We start from the raw sequence: 22,045 nt of genomic DNA, 5'->3' as shown, positions 1-22,045 counted from the left end.
CTTTATCACCTACACTGAACCCTGATGATTTTATTTTTATTAAATGATTTTTTTAAGCCTTACGGTGCTGAATTGAAAAGCACTCATACGTAGAGCCTGTCTGTGCTATTATGAGAGTCCTAGTAAAAACATAAAATAACAATAATAATAATAATAATTTGGAAGTTTTGGTTTACCAGTCACATAAGTACTATAGTGAGAGGATTTTCTGTACCTATTTGCAATGCTGCACATAGTAGCCTTCTTGATACTACAATATCTAAGACTTATGTATCTAAAGACTCATAGTTCAGAAAATGGGAATGTCAGCTAGAATATTAAGGAATGAAATCTACGAGACCGACCTTCACATAGGATATTACAGACTGTTTTTTGGTTTGGTTTTTTTTTTTTGGAAACAAGTGGTTATTCCATCCTAAGCATAGTATCATCAAAATCTGCTGGTGATAGTCACCTGCTCCAACAACTCAGAAGCTGTGCTACATTTAAACCCTGACATATATTTAATTCATTAGCAAGCTAGCTATCTTCTTGTTTCAATAAATTAAGATTTTATTTTTTTTACTTCTAAATCTAAGGTGCCATTTCCTTTTTTATATTCTATATGATTATTTATTGTGCACCTACATCTAATCCAACAATGGCAGGTCTATGCTCCCTTGTACCTTATCTTAGATGATGCCTCCATTTTTTCTAACCACTTTCATTTTTCTTGTCTTAATACAGCTGATCGTGGTACCTTTTTTCTTCTTTCTTTTATTTAAAGGAAAATTATGAGGTTAGTGTTTAGAAAGGTAATTGATCTGTAGTTTGGAGATAAAAGGTTTGATCTTTCCTTCTGATACTGAATGTACATCAAAGTCAAGTTGAAGCACTTCTCATGCACTGCTTAATTCTGCCAAATGAAAACTTGTAGTAAATGGAATATAAAAAAATCCATTAGCCATAAAAATAAATGACAGGGAGTACGGGAACCTATTCACTGAAGATTTGTGTATCACTTGGATTTAAAATTTTTAGAATTTACACACAGATGCAATACTGCATGAGTTTTATGAACACCTGACTCACAGAATCTGCTAAGAGTGTATACCCTGTACACCAAAAACTCTGCACCTAAAGGATGCGCAGAACAGGATGATGTAAGGATTCAAAATGTGGAACAGGCCTTATAGCCTGTTCAAAGACCAAGGAAGAACTGTGTGTGGTAAATGAAACGCTTGAAAGCCCTGACTGTGAACAGGCATACACATCCTTCATGGCAGCAGTCAGAGCAGCAGCCCCGTTCAACACATCTATGATCTGGATGGAGGAAGTGAAAGAGGGCTTCTGTCCCCTGTGTCACACTGGGCATGATCACACCTACCCCAACACATGTGGAGAGCAGAAGACAGTCCCCTTAATCCTGTTCCTAATAACAACGCCCACATAAGCCCTCTACAACAGAGTCTGTTTCATTTTGCTGTTAATGCACGCTATTTTCTTAATAGAAGAATGCGATGCAAATAAATGTTTCAGAAGCAGATTGAAATGTTAAGGCTGTTGGACTTGCCTCCTGTGCAGCTCTTCCACAATAACAATGAGCTATTAGAGAAATTAAGTAATCACAAAATGAGGGGAAAAGTTTGAGTTGTAGAGAGCTATTACAATATGGATAAATAAACAATTAGATGCAGCAAGCTGGAGTGTAATACTGCAGCACTACAGCTACTCTGTGCTAATTCCCCATTCTTGCCCCATTACTAAGGAGGAAGTTATCTTACATTTACCATGAGTTAAGAAAAATTCAGCCTGCAGTTTGCACTGTGGTGCTGCCAGCTCACACTTTTGCTTTATGGACACTGTTACCTGTTTGCTTACCCATTTCATTACAGAATTATGTAGGAGATAATTTCTGTTTTAAAAGAAAATTCTATATTAAAAACTATCTACTTCATATCCTTCCGAGATCCTCACTGAACTGCACTTGTGAATGCAACTTTCCAATGAAATCTATCGTTGCTCAGATATTTAAAATTGTTGTTGGTCTGTAAAAGGAAGTATATATGAATAAGCAAATTTGCATTTGCAGCTGTCACATTTTAAGACACTTCTGAGGAACTGATGGAAAGATCTAAGGACAGTGGATGAATGTAGAATGCAATGTGAACTCACCAAATACTACAGGAATGAGCAAAGTATCGTGAACCAGAAGGAATAACTTCAGCCTGTATTCTGAGGGGCTGTGAATGGCACAGGAGTAGAGAGAGGACAGAGCTAGAGGCACCATGGGCTGCTCAGCCAAAAAAAAGTGGCCACAAAAGCAACTAAGATATTCTGCTATGCTGAGAGAGGAAGAAGGAACAGTACTGAAAATACTAACTCAGTATCCAGATCATCCCTTTATTACCCAGGGAAACAGTGAGGTGAGATAGCCCAGATAAAGCAAAATCACAGATACAATGAAATAGAAAATGAAATTTTAATGCAGAGGAGAAAAGTTAGTGACATTGATGTACAGAGATCCCAAATTAAGCCCAGTCAAGCCAAGCAAAAGCACATAACAGGCCTGCATAAACCTAGCAACCATGTATCCAGGCTCAAGTCAGTTCAGGCAGAGCATGCCTGGATAAGAGGAAATCCTTGACCATACAACTGGAGAACATAACTGGAGAACGTAACACTGATCACAGATTTGAATATTTAACAATGAGTGCAACTTTTGCGTTTGAAAAAGAAAAGGGGGGAGAGCTCTAGGATCACAGAGGCAAAACATATATTTGTGGAGTAATTTCCAACAGATGTATCGGTAAATATTAGGTCTTTCCAAATTACAGCTGAAATAAGTAAGTGGGGATGACACCTCCTCTACGCTACATCCACTTTTCTACACTAAGTACTCCGACATACCCTTCTACATAATACATGGCCTGAACTATACCAAGGAGAAATCAAATGCAGAAGTTTTAAAACCACAAAGCAGTATTCTAAATATAAATAAATAAACACTTTGTGGAACTTACTCTTGTATGTAATCAGCTTGGTTGATGGTTTGGCAAGTCTAAAAAAAAAGAACGCAGTACTTATGCAGATGAGGATAACTTCCACAGCTACAATAAGGTCTAGGCCCTTTGCAAAGTCAATAGGAATATAAGCCTTCTATGAAGGTAAATAAGTGTCTGCAAGATTCACATTTCAGATGAGGTCAGATTTACCAGTGCTACCACTTTTTTGGATTAAGAGAGAGCTGTTTCTTAAACCGCATTCGATGAGTTCATGCTTTTCACTGTGATTGCAATACCTTTACCCTGTTCGGAAAACAGCCAAACGAGATGAACCAGAAGTACGGCATAAAAGGCCCTGGAACCTCAATCTCAGCAATTCACCAGAGACACATCTTTACTGAACAAAACACAGCATTTTAAGTCTGGCAGACTTTACTGACAAATACCCAAGCCAGCACTGCAGACATTGACCAGCCAGCCCAGGAAGCAGCTGTACTTGTTAGCTAGATCCACCCTTCTCTGCTTTACATCCAATTTAATGAAGTATCTAATAGAAGCATTTAGAAGTCTTTAATGTTTCTGAACATGCTATCCTAAATAGAAACAGTCTCATGAAAGCTGCTGAGGAAAAGGACAAACATCATTGTGTATTTTTGCAAAATACTGCTTCAGGCTGTTAAAGCATTTATAATTCCTGAGTAGCTATCTGGATCTGGTGAAACAAGTGCACTATGCATAATTCTCCCTTAAATACACAACTTCAGCAAAATGCTACGCTAATTTACTCCCCTACTTTTGACTCTACTTTTAAGTAGCCTATTTCAAACTGGAAGAGCTTGCTGTAAAAGATGAATTGATTACATAGCAACTCTTACTTTCTTAAAATTCTTCATTTCTAAGATGTTGGCAAAGATTTTAAGAAATACGTCTAAGAAAGCAATTCAGTAGCATGGCAAGTGACCATCCTCAACAGCAGCTAGGCTCTTTTTTGTAGTCATCCTTATAAGAAAAGCACACTGTTAGAATCATCTTATTCTAAACTGTACTAGCATACACCTTATCCCGCAGGCAGTCAGCAAGATTCGCACAAGGAGATGAAAGAGTAGGCAAGTGTTCAACAAATTTTGAAAATTTTAAGAAATTTTATTTTTTTAATATTTTACTTATTTATTTAAATTTTTAGCCAGTTTTTTTTTAGCCAATTTTTATTTAAATTTTTAATTTTTATTTAAATTTTTGCTTTTTAAATTTTCAGTAGCAGCAGATGAGAACCAGGTCAGGATATTCAATCACAGTTCAGAAAATAAATTGCTAAATTTTCAAAAGCTTCAGTATTAATTTAACTCTGGTCTCATTGAAGTCATTGGGAACTGCTAACAGGTTTCAGAATGAGAGTCAGATGAGCCCCAAGCAGTTTTAGAAATCTGATCTTCAGACCCTTCCAGCTTGGTCACTGCAAATACGTATTATATTCAAGTACACATATACACAGTGGTTTTTCCTCCTCTTTCTTTCTACGAAAACACATATATGAATGTGCTCACAAATACAACATCTGAAGTGAAAATTTGAAGTACCCAGGCAACTCCAACCTCTATGAATTTCTTCCACCCAGGAAAAGCAAACAAACAAACAAACACCAAGAAGAGTACACTGATCTATTTCAACCACTTCATGGGTAGCAAAATGTTCTAATTATGGATTTCAGAAAGCACATCTTTTAAGCCTACATTTGTATTTGTACCATAACATTGTTCATACTTTCAAAACTTGGACTGTAGTCTTTCAATAACCCTAAAGAATATATCTCCTTTTAAAACAGGTACAGTGCCAATTAAACTTCCAGGAATGGTAAGCAGGTACATTTATGGATTCCAACCCAGCTGCTGGATAAGACAGAATGCTGAGAATAAAGTCCCTACCACAACTGCCACGACTTATCTTATAGACTAGCAAAATCTCTTCTTCTACATGCTGGGATCCATGCTCACCTCTCTGAATTTGAAATGGCATAAATAAAATTCTACATAAGTGTATCATGAGGGCTTCTGAGAAAAGGAAAATGCTGTGTGTAACTAGCAGATACTTCTGTGAAAAATCAGAAATAGCTATCTCCACAGGGTGTTACTGCTAGAGAATGAAGCTATTGCTGTATTACAATCCCTCACAGAAAAAGCAGCTTCAAAATTCATAGATATCAGGCAATCAGTATCTACTGACCACTCAAGACAAATCTTTTAACCCCTCAACTCTTTCAAAACCCATAATACTTAGAGATGTGTGGAGCTCCCCTTGTCGAACTCTCCCTAGACTGTTTTGCTATGTTTCACGCCTTAGAATATGAGTTTCTCAGAACAGGCTCCCTCCCTCTCTGTCCCTTTTCCTGTAGTGTGTCACACTTCTTGGGTAGTCTTTGTCTCTCTGCCCCCTTCCCTGTTACCCTCTGAGATTAGCACCACTCAGAGTTGATGTTCTTGTCACCGAGACCAATGCCAGACCATCAGACTCCCCCAAAGCATATGCATTCACCTTCCATACATTCATGTGTTATCCAGTTTTGAGGTTAGTCCTCCGTGTATAACAGCAAAAAAGCAGGAATCAAGTAGGTTTTGATCAGATTTCCACACACGGTTCTTTGTGAGAGAGCACAAGAGCCTCACATGTAAATATACATATATTATACACATACACATACAAACGCACCCACACATGCACACAAAAAAAGACAATAAATCTATAAGCATTTCCCCTTTCCTGAACCTCTTTCTGGGTCAGTTATCTCTCAGATACATACTACTGAGTATCCAACTATTTTTCTCTAACAGTTCAGTTATTTTTTGAAACGTGTTTTTCCCTTTTCCCCTCCAAATCAGTTGCTTGTCCATGACAGGCTGCACAATGAATTTCCTTCCACATACCTTGCCAGTCCTTCCCTCACCAAAGCATTCTTTCCAATCGGTCTGTAGCTGTTTTTCTTTATAACCCCCAGCCATCCTTGCTGTTGTGTCCATATAAGGGCCTCAAACAACGTACAGCACATAAATGCAAAAGGAATCGGGATTCATATATTTTATATCCACAAATTACACAAGCAATTTTTTCAGTAAAAATTTTCCAACAGTCCTTTACCCTTGACTGTTTTGGTTACCTTTACTTTGCACAGAAAATGGTTCAATGAAACTCAGCCCCATGACTATGTGCACACATTCGGGTGCTGCCAGACTCCACTCTTCAAACTACAACATTCCGAGCAAAACTGAAGCAAATGTAAGCACTTTTCAAACTTCTCCAGGACTGTCATTTGTGTCATAGAACCTTTTATGATAACTTCCAGACATTTCTAGCAGGCATTTTACATTGATTTTGCTTACACAGGCGATATCCTGGTAAAGCAAGAAAAAGGAAGAGAAACAAAAGACTCTCTCTATACAGACTAAGCTTGGATTAATCCTAGGCAGTACTTCAGAGGTTAGAAACTCAGATAAACATGTGACTTTGAAATTAGAATTGTACAACAAGATTAATAAGAGGCACGCTATGGTAATAAGTGAAAAGAGAAGATGTTGGAAAATTTACTATTTTTTAAGGTATATAAAAAACAATTATAGTGTTAGGATTTCTAAGGTCAATGTATGATAGTATAGGGGGACAAGTTAAAATTATCACTAAGACCAATAGGAGCTCAAAATGCTAAATAGTTGTTTTTGACACAGATATCATATTTGAGGTAGGTAAATTCTCATCAGACTATGGATAAATAAACTGAGGCACAGAAATTGATGTCCTTGGCTGAAATCACTCAGTATTAAACAAAATATGCTTTAAAAATACATAAAGTGCTTCACTTAGAAATTATTGTTGATGAAAATCAAGTACCTAATTATAATCAAGTAGTAACAGGTTAAGCTGTCACGTGAAAGTAAAAATGAGATACACACTGAAACCTGAAGGCTTGTCTTCTGGATCCAATACATATGGGTTCAAAGTCCTTTCCAAACTATATGTGAGTAAAGCACCATCATTAAAGCATTATCTAAAACAAGGAAATACACTTTGCAGTACATCATTTGCCCAGTGCAGGCAAGTCCTATGAAATCAGGATACATCCTTATGTACATCCTGTCATGCAGCCTTGCTTCTCCATCTGTCTAAGCAAAACTTCATAATGAAACCTAGCAATGGAAAGCTATTATACCACGAATTCCTAAACTAGTATGAAGTTTACTCTTCAAACATCAACTTTCACTATGGATCCAACCCTATAAGGTACTGAGTGCCCTCTGTTGCCATTTGCCATTCACTATGGTTTCATAACTCATAAAATTGATTATAATGTTACATTAGACTGATTAAAGCCTCTGGACAAATTTATTTAGGATAAGTAAGAGCAAAAGGAAAAAAAGCAACACATAACTGAAAATAGGACTCATTTTTGACATCTTGGGCACTAGCACCCTCTTTCATTTTACTACACTAATGGAAAGTGGCCTAAGAAATAAAAAGGAAGACAATTTGAGTCTTTCCGTTGGAAGTTCCATACTGCATAGTCATTGATTTCCTTCTGAGAGCACTAGGCTGACAACAAAATCTCTTAAGTTGGTAAACATTAGCAGAAAGGGAGAACGTTTTTTTTTTCTTTGACAGTTGTATAGGCATAGGGCATAAAGGGAACAGTGGACAGTGGTATTATTTCATGATAAACGGTATCAACAGTGGAGAAGCCATATGTCTTTAATGCAAAGTGAAAAAAAAATAGCCAGGTTATTTAGGAGTGACAGAAAGAGGGACTGACATCTTAAAGGGTGTTTGCACATACTATGAACACAATTCATCAGGCTACATTACACCACAACGTGTAAGAAAATTCAGCAGGAGTACTTTCATAAGCATGATATCAGCATGCACACCGTTTTTTTTCCTATTTTGGTCCCAAATGTATCATACTATCTACAGTACAGAACAATTAACTATTACTAACAAACAGCACTTACATTCTAACACAATGAAATGGAAAAGAAGTCTCAGAAAGCTCATCCATAAAAAAAGAGTCCAGGTTAATGAATTTTCAAGCCTAAACAGCTTCATCAGATGATTTTATCTGATCTCTTACACAAGCCTTACAATGCTTCTGCTTGTGCTAAGTCAAATGACAATAGACCACTACCTGACCACACATCTGCTCCACCTCCCTCAGAACCATACTTCCATAGATGTACAGAACAACGTCTGTGACCAAAAGGGGAAAATGAAAGGTTTTTATATAAAACAATAGCATCTTCTCCTCTTACAGCAAAACACAGTAAACCAACAGGTATTGTATGTTTTTCAGCAGAAAACCTCTAGCTATACACATCTGAAAATTGAAGAGGAGGGTTTGAGATGTTTTTTTTAGGAACATACAGATGGTCTATAATGGAGTTTTCTATGCTGCATATATTCAAGTACCTGCTTTGTATATAGTATTTGATGTCAACAGTGGACTGTTTAAAATGCACCTTAATTATATGAATAGTAAATATGATTAATGAAACTGATTCAAAAATCTATAATTAGGATCTGGGTAAGTTATTAAATTATTATTTTTTAAACTATTCAGGATAAAATGCTGATATAGTTCTATTAGCAAAATAATTCTGTAATAAAGAAAGTGTGAGAGCTGACATTAAATCAATTTGAGAACAATAATAATAGTAGGGGTTTTTCAGGTTTACACTTTAACTGCATTAGAGAGTTTTGAAGAAACAAAAAAAGAATTTAAAGTTTTTTTCAGAATGCAGTATAACTCAACTTTTCTAGCACTTCTACCATAAGCAGTGTTGAAAGCTATCTTTCCCTTTTAGTATGACAGGTAGAATTGTCACTTAGACCATCAAGCCATTAAAACAGTTTTTAAAAAGTATTTTGTAGATGCGGTAACACTAGCATTCTAGATAATTTTCCAGTGCCTTTTCAATCAAGAAAATCTGGCTAAAATTGCACTATCTGACCTTTCGATTAATGGCCCTGCGCCTCGCCTGTCATACTAATACAGAGGTTGGGGAATAGTTAGGATTCATCTGGAAGCAATATAACTTCTGCCTGTGTCTTCCTTTTCTGGACGCTAATGGCTTTTAGTCAGTCCTTTTCACTCAGTGTATGACACATGTAGCCATTCTATTTTAGTTGTCCATTAACTTCAAGCGTTATGACAAGAACAAAGCAACTTCTTAAAGAAGTTGAGTTCAGCTATGTGTATTAAATTTCTACAAATCCTTCGCTTGTAAGGTGCTGTTTTCAATCATCACTAATGTTTATCTGAGTGCAACAGTATCTATTACTAATTAAAAGAGGCTGTTTAAACAAATAAAAAAGGTCACAAGGCCTAAGGATTCAACCTTGGCGTTACTGTTCAGTTTCTCTATGCGTTATTGTGTGATGATTTTTTTTTCTAGAAGTATCTACTTTTTTAAGCAAGAACTGTGGGAAAAATCAACAGCCAGAAAACTGCAATTGTTGGTTGGAATTCCAAGGCCTCAGCGTGGTGCCTGATATTTCTTCCCTGAGACCATGCAAAATACGGCACACTACAGCACTCGTAAGCAGAAAGTAATACATACATTTCTATGAAGACTTACAGGATCAAAGATATAAACTACTTGGGGAAATCGATTCTACTTGGGAAAGTGACACCTGTAGTCCTGGAAGCTTTTTAAATAATATTTCTGATCTTTAAATATTTATCACTGAGCTGCAAATAAAACGTCTGCAATACCCTGTAGAAATAACGTGCATTGGATAGCTTTTAGAAATATGTTTGACTGTACTAGTATTTTACTTGATTCTACTAATCTGACATCTGGTCAATATCTGTATTAAGGCTGCATTACAAAGCCTTTCAGTTCTAGTTTTAATTCCTCATACTGTTAAGAAATCTCAGCTCCCGATATTAGAATACCAATTAGACACGAAGTTTCTAGGTAAGGCTGAGAGGTTTGAGAATCTGAACTATCCTTGACAGAGCTTCTCTATCCAGGCAACCCATTTTAATTCCATTTAAATTTAGGTGATTTTTAGGCCTATGTGGCAAAGGCGTTTGATTCAGCTCTGACTCAAAGGTACATATTTTATGACTAGGCTCTGGCTGAAGTTAACAGCAACTTGCCTCTTCCCTAGCCAAATTTTCCGTCACCCATACCTGTGAAATAATACCTGTAGCCATGCCATGGGATGTGATGTTCTATCTCAAGCCACGAGTACACACACACAGCTACAACACAAAGCCTGACAGGGCATGTTTCCTTTCTACCTGAAACTGGATTTTGCATAGGGTTTTTAGGACACACATTATCTGGATCTCCCTGAGTTACCTTCTTCAGTTTCTCACCTTGGGCTAGACCAGGAGTAATGAGGCAGCTATGTTCTAGTCTTTGTAACATCTTCTCTTCCATTCCCAAAAGCCCCAAAACAAAGACCTCACTTCAGCTGAGTGAATCTGCAAGAAAATGAATAAAACAAACTTTACTCATAAATAATATGAAGCCTTGACAACAAAAAGGTATTTTACTAACCTGAACTATCTAGCCATACTCCAGTATCTCAAACAGAAGGGGGACCTTTCATTAAGTCACTAAACCTACAGTTCACACAGTGTTTTTAAACTCATGTCAGTCTCAAATCACAAACCTGTTGCACTTGAAATAGAACGATTCTCTGCTACTTCCCTATCAGATGCCAAATGACATTCAAAAAATAAGTTATTTCAAAAGAAAACTATGACTATTTGTAGCAACTTTTGTGTGTGCCATCCTATGCTACAGTTTCTCCCTATTCTTTCTTGCCAGCCTTTCATCAGAACATCGCCCCTCAGAGGGGGGGCAGGCAGTGCAGCAGTGTAATGTTAGCTTTGCCCATCAGTGAACAATCATCTCCTTCCGATGATGGGTCCTAGGACCCATTCAATGAAAAGTGTCTAAAAGTGTCTCCTTATTCCCAGAGTGCTGTCCTTTCTTTCTCCATCCTCTGACATTTTAAGAAAAAACAAGGAACATTTGGGATAGCAAAGGAACCAGTCAGGTGCATGAGTACCAGCAGGAAGAACCTGTTCTCTCTGATCACAAAACCTCTCTGGTAGTCTGAATCCAACGGATAAAGAGAATTGCTCGGTGCATTCCAGGCAAGGCCCAGCACTCAACCCTACAAACCCGACTAGTATCTGAGGTTCAGCTGCACAGTGCAAGGTTGCTGGTGGAAGTGGGGACAGGATAGTGTTGTCCATCACAGAAGACAGATGAGAAAAAAATAGTTGCCATGTACTCAGTGCACTGCCAGGCAGCTCAAAGAGCTCAGCTTCATGCAGGCTGATACCTTAGGTGCTGTGAAAGCAGGGTAGAAGATTCTCCAAAAATCTTCTATGCCATTTACTTGCCATTACGGATATAATTCTGTAGATAATTCTGGAATCACAGGTTTAGATATCAGAACAAAGCACAGAAATAGCCCTGGGCAACCAGCTGTAAAGCAATGTGGTTTCATCCTCTGACAGATTTCCTTCTAATGGCCAGTGCAGTCTTTTCAGAACTTCCTTGCAGGTTACGTTCACCTGCCAGACCACACAGCAATGTTGCACTTGTAACATAAGCTAATCACACCAGCTAACAAGAGGTAAGATTAAGCTCTCAGAGCAACGTATAGCAGGCTAAAAAGAATCTCTGTAAAGCTCTATGGGTGGCTGCAGAGTCCCCACGGATTCTTACTGCTCAGCTCACTTCTTCACTCCTACTTTACAGCAATCCAGTAAGAGCTACCATCACCTGAACCACTTTCTGATACCGTATTTTCCAAGTGCCTGCCTCTCCCTCTGTCCCAAATGCACTCAGTCCCTCCCCTCAAGTAGCTCATTGCCATCTGAGCAAGGTTTAGCATACACATGCCCACATAGTTTGGACAGGGTTGACTTTAGACTGCTAAAGACAGACTATACGTGATTGTTCACCTAACCACATCTAGCCCAACCATCTGCAAAAGGCTAAGACTTGGCAGTATTTTCCCAGCATATTTTTAAATTGAAAAACCTATAACATAGATTTCCAGATTGAACTATTTAACAAATATCTATACGAGGATTGGAAAATGCACAGGTTTTTCAAGTCTCCATTTCTTAAATATGGGATAGAATCAACCCCCTGTTGTCACTTTACATAGTGTGACTATGTAGCGCATGAAAATCTTTTATATTCACAGACAATGCAGCTGTGTAATAATGTTAGCTTTGTCCTTCAGTGAAAAATCAGTTTTTCTGACATGTGTCTTAGGACCCATAATACTGAGACATCTGAAAATAGCTATCTTTTGTCATTTTGCCAAATTTTGTGAACATGTAGCATCCTTTTTAAAAATTTCATTCCAGCATCTGCTCTATACAGAAAGAGACATTAGTCTGATGATACAACTTCACTGCTCTGTGCAACCAGTGTGTTCTATAGCTCAGAATCAACGACAAGGGATTGTACTAAAGGCTACTTCTGTATGTCACTAGACAATTTCTATTTATGATATAGACCTAAGTTTCAAGATAAAAGGAATTTAATTCTTCAGATTAGTTACATGTTTAAAAGCCTTAAAAATTCCAGCTGTTAATGTTATGAATAAGAATTGTTTAAAAAAACATACAAGCTCAAACCCCAAACCCCAAGGGTATGCGTCTGTGTGGGGTTGGGAGTATTAAAACTGCAATGAGCTACAGAGCACTCTTCAAAGCAAAATGCTTTCACGTAACCCTTAAGAACTATGTATTTGTATACGTGTATGCCCATACAGACACACACACTGAAATTAGGCAACTTGTCCTCATCTGCTCTGGTGCAGTTCTTTCTGATACTGTAATTGAGGTCATGTAATAGAAGGAAATCACAGCAGCAGAGATAGATAACTCCTGTTCAGATGATTTTTGAAAGTGAGTAAGAGAGAAACAGAAAGGTGAATTACAGTGTAATGACAGAAATCAGTTTTTATGTGAAAAATCAGATGATGGATTTATATGACAGATGAGTACTACCCCAAATCACTCTGTAACATGGGAAAGTGGTTTCATTATAGGCTGAAGGAGAAGATATTTGCAGTGATAGTCATTCATACTAAATGCAGAGAGGAGAGAAAATACTAGGAAATGGGAAAACAATATAAGAGATAAGCTTTAAAAAATATATACACCAAGCTGACAACAGAATTAGCTTGGTTATATTAACAGGTAGTCTTTAGCGTAAGAAGTTGGACAATATAAAATAAAAACAAAATTTGTTGTGTAGTTTATCATGAAATGTGGGGCTCATGAAAAGCTGAATGGAACAACAATAAAGTTATCTATAACCTAGCTGTGACTAAACAAATAGCTGCTAACATTTTCTTCAGATTAGACAGTGTCTGCATAAATTAGAGAATTATAATTATGTCAGGATCTAGACATTAGTGAAATGGATTTTAATATACTGTGAAGTATATTGGTACTGTCTACTACTAATCAATGGACTTAAAAACTTTGTTTACTTTTGTTTTGTTCCCAGCATGCAGTGTATATTAACCTGTACAACTGCACATACTAACCAATTGTGACTATTACAATCCATTTATCAGATTTAAAAAAAAAAAAAAAATTAAACCCAAGCAACACCTTTCCATATGGCCAATTAGTGAAGTCATAAAATGCAGCAAATATATGATGCTGTATTGAACATCTGTGCTGGTTATCCTATGGGAATTTTTAATAAAGGACCAAACAGCATATTGATGTTAATTCTATGTTACCAGGACTTTAAATAAAAAACTAAAATAAATAGCATCCATTAAACTGATCATACTGTTGTAACTCAAATTGTGTTTATTATGCTAATGGAACATGAAATTAAGAAAAAGACCTTTATGCCAGTGGAATTAATTAATGAGCTTTATGAAGGCATTGGGATGTAATTTATTTCTAGATAAGTAAGTCTAATTTGCAGTTCCATGGGTCTCTGCAATGCTGATTGTAATAGTTATTCCTGCAGATGTGCTGCTCACAGCATGTCTTTCCATTAGAACTGAACACCTCATTATATAAACTGTACCTAATTAAACATAATACAGTGGTGACTTGTTAAACTGGCCTTTTTAAGTCAGCAGCTGCCTAAGCTAATAATACCGTACACAAGATTTATATCATCTACCATATAATACTGATATTAAAATATACTGCCCAAGGGATTGACAACTAATTTACCGGTATGTAACAGGTACCCTTCAGATTCTGCTGTGGAGATTAAAGACTACTAGTCTATAAAAATCAAATGAGTTAAAGTCTATTTGGAGTTCTAAATAATTATGAAAGTTTTTTAATAACTATGTTATTTTAACAGGTTATTTTAAAAACCATAGTCAGAGAATAACCCTTTTCTTATAACCTTTCACAATATCTGATGGGGCACTTTTCTTATGTGGTCTGAGTTATTACAATATTTGAACACAATTGGATATGTGCAGGCTTACTTTGTTTCAAGCAAACCAAAATGAGAAATCCCCAAGACAGATACAGCTATTTTTTGAACTTTGCAATTCTAACTCTGTGACTATTCTGTACATGTCCTTCCTTCCACCAAAATGTAGATATATCTTGTGTTGAAAATAATGACAGTCTGTCCCTAAGAAGCCTGACTATTTTGATCAGAAGATCAGAAGGTCAGAAAATACACTGAGAACAGATTGATTCTCTCATGAGATAAGATAGGAATACTTGAGAACTACACAAGAATAGATTTTGGATCAACAATGTTTGATCATGACAACTTTCACATTCTGTGTACAGTCTGTGGTTTAAGACTTTTTTTCTGTTTCTGCCTTTTCGGAGGCTGAATCAACTGTCACTGCGTTCTAATGTAGGACACAACATCTTTTGGTTTTAATTCCCATTTTGCCAGTATCCGCAAAAAATATATGTTGTGCTTGCAGGTATATGAATGGAATGACATAGCCATTCCTCTCCCCCTCAAACACCTGTGAATATTCCTTTCCTCCTTGCCTGAGTACGCAAACCTGGCTCAACTTCCACTAGCTCTTGCTCAATCCCACAGCTGAACCACCTGAAGACAGGTGATCAGCCCTGCACGCTGGTGCCACCTCCCCTCTGAATGAAGAAAATGATGCTCAGATTCTGAACATCTTCTCACATATGCATTCCAAGCTATAAAAACATGCATAAATTTAGTCCAAGACTTATGTCCACCAATGTCCTGTACCAAGACTCAAGTTCCAAGTTAAGAAACGTCAGTGTGTACTCATTAAGGACTTTGATTTCCTCACAATAGTCACTCTCTTGTACAATCATTTTTTGCACAAAGTAAGAAAATACACACACAAAAAAAGAAAAGTGGTCATATTATTTAAAGGCTATCACTTTGTTTGGATCGTCTTCAAGTTTGGGAGGAAAAACATCAGGATCATATCAGATTTGCTCTGAGCAAAGCACTTTCCCTGTCTTACTGAACACATAACAAAAGGACAGTGTTCTTAAACCAGCCATTGCTCTTTGTTTTCAGTAAGTTGTGACAATTGAACCATAATCCTCTTCTAAAGACTGCTGCTTTGATAGCAACCTCTGCCACTCTCATAACCCTTAATATCCAGAACGTCATACTTTACTTTTAAGGTTTCTTAGTAAAGACAGTTTGACAGTCAGTCTCCCCCTCTTGCCCGAATCCCTGTATCATTCTGGACTGTTGTCCATAATACATGAATCACTACAAATGAAGGAAAAATTACGGTTTGTCCTAGACTTAGAGTTTCAGAGAAAAGGGGTCTGTCCTATCTTAAAGGATGTATATCAAGAAACAAAAGCAGGTGCAACTTTACTTCACTGGCAGCAATGAAGAGCTGGCTTCCAACAGCCTATACACAACTAGCCTACCCTACCGACAGAAAGAGCGTTCTCAGGGTAGAGCTGTCAGCATGCTTAGAAGATGCCTGGTCTTCCAGGATAAGGAATAGAACAGGTATTTGCATGGGAATCTGTGATTAGAAACAAAGCCTTCACGGGAAATAATTTTGTATGTAGAAATTGTACCATAATCAGTCTGTTTGAACACTGCCTTAACCAAGGCTGCATTTTAATTTCCTGGATGTCATCATTTACTTCATGCTTTCAAAGGACCATCCACCAATATCATCCAAAGTATTTAATTCTTTCTATACAGTGGGATAGCTTGGGATCTTTATTGTGAAATTCTTTACTATAAAATTCCTAAACTAAAACAACTATCCTTAATGTAAAGGATGCTGTTTAAATTCAAAAACAAAGCTGTGTATTTTTTTTTCATAGAAGTCCCATTTAAATTGTTCCACAATATTTCAGCAATCAAACGTGAAATGTAAGAGAACAGCAATATAATTTGCTGTGAGAGTAAAATTTAGCAAAATCAACAAGAAAAAGAAAACGAGTTCATGAGCACCATGGGTCCATTATAATTATTATTTTTAATTAAAGTATTCCACATACACATTAGTTTTCTTTGCTTACTACTTTTATTGTCTGACTTGCCTTGAAATTGGATCTATGAACACTTTGAAAAATGGCTTGAAAGACTCTCTTGTTTCACAACAGATCCAGTAGTTACTTCTCCATCCTCTGCCAAAATGCATTTTAGTAACTTACCATGGCTAAACTCCTCCAAGACTCACCACAGATATCTCCTGACTCTTAAAAGCAACAGAAAACAGGAAAATAGTTTCTCTATACCTCCATTGATAAAAGCACATAAATCTCACTAAAGGCTTTCTGAGACCCAAAGACGTGGCCATGTCTTAGATCATAAACTTGAAAAGCATTTTCAAATGATCTGATTTAAAATTATCAATCTCTATTAGTGTCTCAAAAAAGAAGACAAAAATCTTGTCATTGCACTTCCTAACTACTTAACAAATTAAATAATAAAGATAAACAAAACTCAGCCAAAATAAAATGCAAACTTATTTAATAGGATTGATAGAAAATTTATGAATTGAATACAAATTTTGACTACTTTATAGAAGCATTTTACATCTTCTTACTCTGCCTGGTCTGGTGAAAAAAAAAATCTAAACACAAGAAGAGTTACTTCACAAGCTTACTGGTATGCCTGAGTTTTACAAGTTCATTTACCATTTCAGGAAATCAATGAAACTGACAGAAATATGTACATAATTTGATGCTTATTGAGCTGCGCTTCTAAAACCTTTCTGAGAAAGTGACTCACAGCTGGTATGATCTCACAGGTGCCTGGGAAGACTGGCTTGGAAGTTATACTGCCTACTTAACCTCTTGCTTTGACAATGAAGTAGCGCCATATACACAAGCAGATAGCCTGGATGAAGAAAAAAGATCCTAGACTATCACTTGCAGCTGATCTTCAACATCCTTTGGAGATGAAGGAGAACAACCAACTGGGTTCAACCAAAGTCTCTCAGAAACATTTCTGCCTAGAGGAAATTAAAGCATGCAAAATTGTCACAAGTAGGAAAATTATTCTGTATTAAAGACCTCACAAAAAGAGTTATTATTTCATCCAACTGCTGCTAACATACAATCAAAAGAAGCAGTTAGATGACAGAAAATATGAAATTACTTACGTTTTTCCACTCAAACCAAATGCAGAAGCTTATTGTCAGCTGTATTGAGAAACACTTTATTCATAGAGTCTCTAAAACTTTAGTCCTCTTTCTGGAACACTTTAATATATACAGAGACATTTAAGTGATTTTTAAGACAACATCAACTGAAAAAACAGCATCACATGGTGGTTTGGGACTATTACAGGAGACATTAATAGCATCTTCTTCCAAAGAATGCCAGGCTAGCTAAAAACCTGTGTCTGGGGGAAGTGAAACCTCCTAAATCCACACTCAGACAGCAGAGGTATAGGAGAAAAGTTCCATCCACTGTCTGATAATATCACTTCTACTAAAACAGGACAGCCCTGAGAAAAAAAATAAAAAAAACATTATCTCGAGCTCATTTTGTTGCCAGACCTTGTATATTGTTAACTATTGTTAACACTGTAAGGTCCCACAGGCACCTTGGCAGAACAGAACAGACAGGTTTCTTAATTGCTGATAAAGTTACAGCGCTAAAATCTTTTCAATTATAACGATATTTTCAGGATTTCAGAGGTCAGTCTCTATTCCCCATGTGTTTAACTGGGAAGAACACTAACAAAATGCAGTGAGGAGAATTCAGATAGTTGATTCTGCTCCCACCAATGACAGAAATCTCCAATCACTTCAATGTAAACAGAATCAGGCCCTCCATGTGCATATTAAATAAAGCAGACACTTCTATTCTGAATATTTTGAGTATGATGGCACAAAGGAGATAAGACGATCTGATAAAAGTAACAGATGAAAGCATGTTACTATCTATGCTATCTCCATTCTAAGACATAAAAAACTATCCTGCGTTTATGTATTACCGTAAGCTACAATGAAAGTTGACCTGGTTTCTAGAGGACAGTTTTTTAAGTACGTTGCTGCAGCAATTTTTGATGAGATACATTTCTACAACATTTCTCATGCCACTGAAGATTAGATATGTCTGCAAAACAGAGTATAAATACAGAACCAGAATTGTATCTTATCTCTTGGCTACTATCTATGAAGTAAACGTTTCAATATTGTTTTCTATGTAAGTATGAATCATTTAGACTTTTCCTCAGACTTTTATTAAAAGACAAATTATTATTACTGTCATTGTCACTAACAACAATAACTACTACTACTTTTTAATTGCATGTTCTCTTTCCTCCGTCTTGGGAGGTTCCCGTACAGAACCACTCTACAGCATATTTTAAAAGCACTGGTGTTTTGAGTTATATTTCCCCAGCTTCAGAAGCAAATTCTCATAGAACCAGGGTGCAAAGCAGTAAAAAATCCACAGAAGGAAGCACAACTTGCATAGCGATAGCATACCCCCTTCCAATAAGTCACAAATCAGCAGGGAACGACAGTCGGGTGGGTTTTGCACACCAAGCACGCTTTCATGGAGCAGAGACTTAAGCTGCTCTCCTTCAGGTGGCTCCCCAGGTGACACCCGGGGTAATCCTAGCACAGGCAGGTGACTTTGTTTTCAAGGTACAGAACATTCCACTGAATTACAATGCAATACATTAGAAATTGTATTAGAGTACTGGTAAGAGACTTCAGCTAGGTATGTTTGATGTGCTCTGGAGAGTTTAAACTTCATAGGAAAAGAGCTTACAGGAGATGGGGAAAACAGGAATGTTATTGACTCAACAAACAGGGAATCGAGGCAGAAAGGAGTTTTGGCAGAAAGCTGCAGAAAGCTACTGGATGATTACCCTGTGTGAGGGAACCCCAGGCCAGCTGGATCCCAAAATAACACCACTTCTTGCCAAACATCTCCTAGTCTCCAGCCTGCATCAATTACTGGAACACATACCATAGGACTCAACAGTGTTGGTGTTAGCAAAGTTATTTTTCCTGAACCTGAGACCAGCATGAATTCAACACATAACTCAAGGGAAACACAGCAGAGAAGGGGGAAAAAAATGCAAAGATGCCTTTGATTCCTCCTCTCTGCATAATGAGCCAGATTCTCAACTAATGCATAGCCTCATTTTTCCACTCATACCTATTGAGCTCTGATATTCTGTACAACTGGCGTGTTTAACAGCATGGCTAAAAGTAAACTTACAGACCTAAGTCTTAGTACTTTCCAGACCTGTACAAGCACATAATGGGATGAAAGGTCATAGAGCTGCCCACATTTCTACCCTTTGCCCAACCATATCACTAATTCATCCACCCATGAGCCGAAGATTTGCTCCAGTCACCAAGGTACTTGTTAGGTTTAATGACTGAGGCTTTGTGCAAAAGCTCAGTTAAATCTAGAAGTGCATACACAAATTCTGACCTCCAGTGAGAAAAAGAATGAATATTTGTGCTCCTTTTAGCTTTTATTGGTTTCCCACCAAATCTGTTAATTTCACTACACTTCTTCTGACTTACTCCAAATTCCCAACTTTTAAATAACTACATTTGTAGCTCTGCTAATTTTGCTGCTTTGGGAACACAGCAAAATCTGGCTGCCACAACTGTGGTTCTTTTGTGTTCAAAACTGCATCACTTATGTATTTAAAAATACATATGATATTTATAAAGCCTACTCAAAACATTACCAAATTGTCCCATTTTCATGTTTTCATGACAATTTATATGTTTTCCATATGGGCAAGTGCTGACAATATGATACAAGCTTAATGGAACAAATTGTGGTTTCTCTTTATTGTCTTGGCATCAAAAATCTACACTTGCATAAAAATAACTCTCTCCATGATTTTCCAGGGATGATTCTTCATTAATGCAATATTAAGTGCTGCCTTCTTATTTTACTTAAAAATGTGCCAGAAATTTTCAGTGCTCACCTCACCACAGTATCTGAGAGCATTACCAATCTATTGAAAAAACAGCAGCTGATATCCAGAGTTTGCAAAGTTATTCAGATGAGTTTTCTGTAATGTACCGTGTGCTCCACAAAGACTCAGGTTCATGGGCGCGGTTGCCTCACTCTTTCTATCCGCAGGCAGACAGAATTCATCTCTTCTACACTGCCCTTCTGTTTTTGCTCCCCAGCTTTCTAGAAGCAGGAAGAGTTAATGCCTGCAAGCATTAGGAGAAGACTGTGCACTAAAAGACTAAGACTGAAAAAGCTGACAGTAAATGATTTCCTTAAAAGTTCCCCAAGACTCCAATGTGGCACTGAACAGAGCTATTATTTCTATACTCCAACAGCATATGTACTTCAGCCATCCCCATCCAGTCTCTGCTTTCCTCTCCCTACCTTACTGCAGATCTGCCCTTGCCTTCTACTTTTCTCCTCCTCCAATTACTGCAGTCCTAATGTAGAGAAAGCTTTCCCTGACCTGAAGCTCCTCAGTAGGCAGTCAGATGAGCTAGCTTTCTCTTCATTTAATCTAGCTCCTACACACGCTTCACAACATGACAGACATGTCAAATGAGCCATCCGCCAGGCCACTGACAGCAGTTTCTGGGGCATAAGAGAGGCAGCTGATGGAGAGGAGATTGTTGGAGGGAGTCAGGAAGACAGAAAGCCATAGGTAATATCACCAGTGCCCCGCTGAAAACTGACAGCTTAATGGGTATGATACTGACGGTTATTTTACGTACCTCAAGTCTTGGTCTTGAATAATACACTTACTACTGAGATGTTAAAGTGGAAAATAGATTTTGCCAGAGTTAATAACAAAGGCTAATTCTACAGGAGTTGTGGGTAATAGGCACTACCTCAGACACATTGCAAAATCTGTTTTACTTCCCAAGAGCTGTGTGTTGATGAAAGTTGCCGTGCTGATGGAACAAAAACAAGCTACTTCAATTCATCCACAGAAAAAGCAGCTTGCACCACACACAAACCTTCTCCTGGACAGCCTCTCTCTCGGATAGGCACTAGGCAATCTGTTTAAGAAGCACGCTTTAAAAAACGCTGACTCAAACATTCTCTGAACAAGCTTCCTATAAACTAACTAGAGATATTCAGCCACCAACTGGAGCTTCCTCCCACGAGGAGAAGACAGCAGCACTTCCACCAACTGTTCCCTTACGAGGTGACTCGCCTCAGTGACACTACTGTCCCTAGACATGCACATGGTTCCATTTGTAACTCCCACGTCCGATGGGGAAAATCTGCAGTGAGCACTAGAAAAGTTCAGGGATTGTTACTCCCTTTTTTAGCAAGACTTTTTTTTTTTATCAGTTACGTGGGAAATGCACTTCAGGACAGTCTTACTGCCTTCTGTATGCCACATCACCATGTTCTCACAGCAAACCACACTTGCATGAATGTAAATATGAGTGCAGATCAGGTTCAGCAGAGATTTCCATGGCTGCCATTCTTCATCTGACTACACTTTGTTTATTCTGACTCATGTTTCCATCACCCATAGTCTTCATTTTCCTCATTTAGTTACATTTCCTTTAAAAGACTTTGTGGCTGATGTCTAAGAAAGTTCAAGTAATAATTGCCATCATCTTTTTCTTTTGGTAGATCC

General features: G+C 37.5%; 1 long non-coding RNA gene across 3 annotated transcripts in view; it reads right to left on the bottom strand.

The window, feature by feature from the left end:
• The window catches only part of LOC106034043 (uncharacterized), a 504,730-nt gene that overhangs the window by 415,102 nt on the left and 67,583 nt on the right, over positions 1-22,045 (bottom strand). Inside the window, exon 2 of one of the 3 annotated variants that reach the window (XR_010833078.1) lies at positions 10,348-10,455. The exons of the other annotated variants lie outside the window; for them this stretch is intronic. This is a non-coding gene — a long non-coding RNA (uncharacterized lncRNA). The remainder of the gene's footprint in view (positions 1-10,347; positions 10,456-22,045) is intronic. 3 annotated transcript variants of the gene reach the window in all.

The sequence above is a fragment of the Anser cygnoides genome, chromosome 8 (genome assembly GCF_040182565.1).
Source record: "Anser cygnoides isolate HZ-2024a breed goose chromosome 8, Taihu_goose_T2T_genome, whole genome shotgun sequence".
Classification (NCBI taxonomy): Eukaryota; Metazoa; Chordata; class Aves; order Anseriformes; family Anatidae; genus Anser; species Anser cygnoides.
Note: the sequence above shows the minus strand (reverse complement) of the source record. Positions and strands in the feature narration are given on the sequence as shown.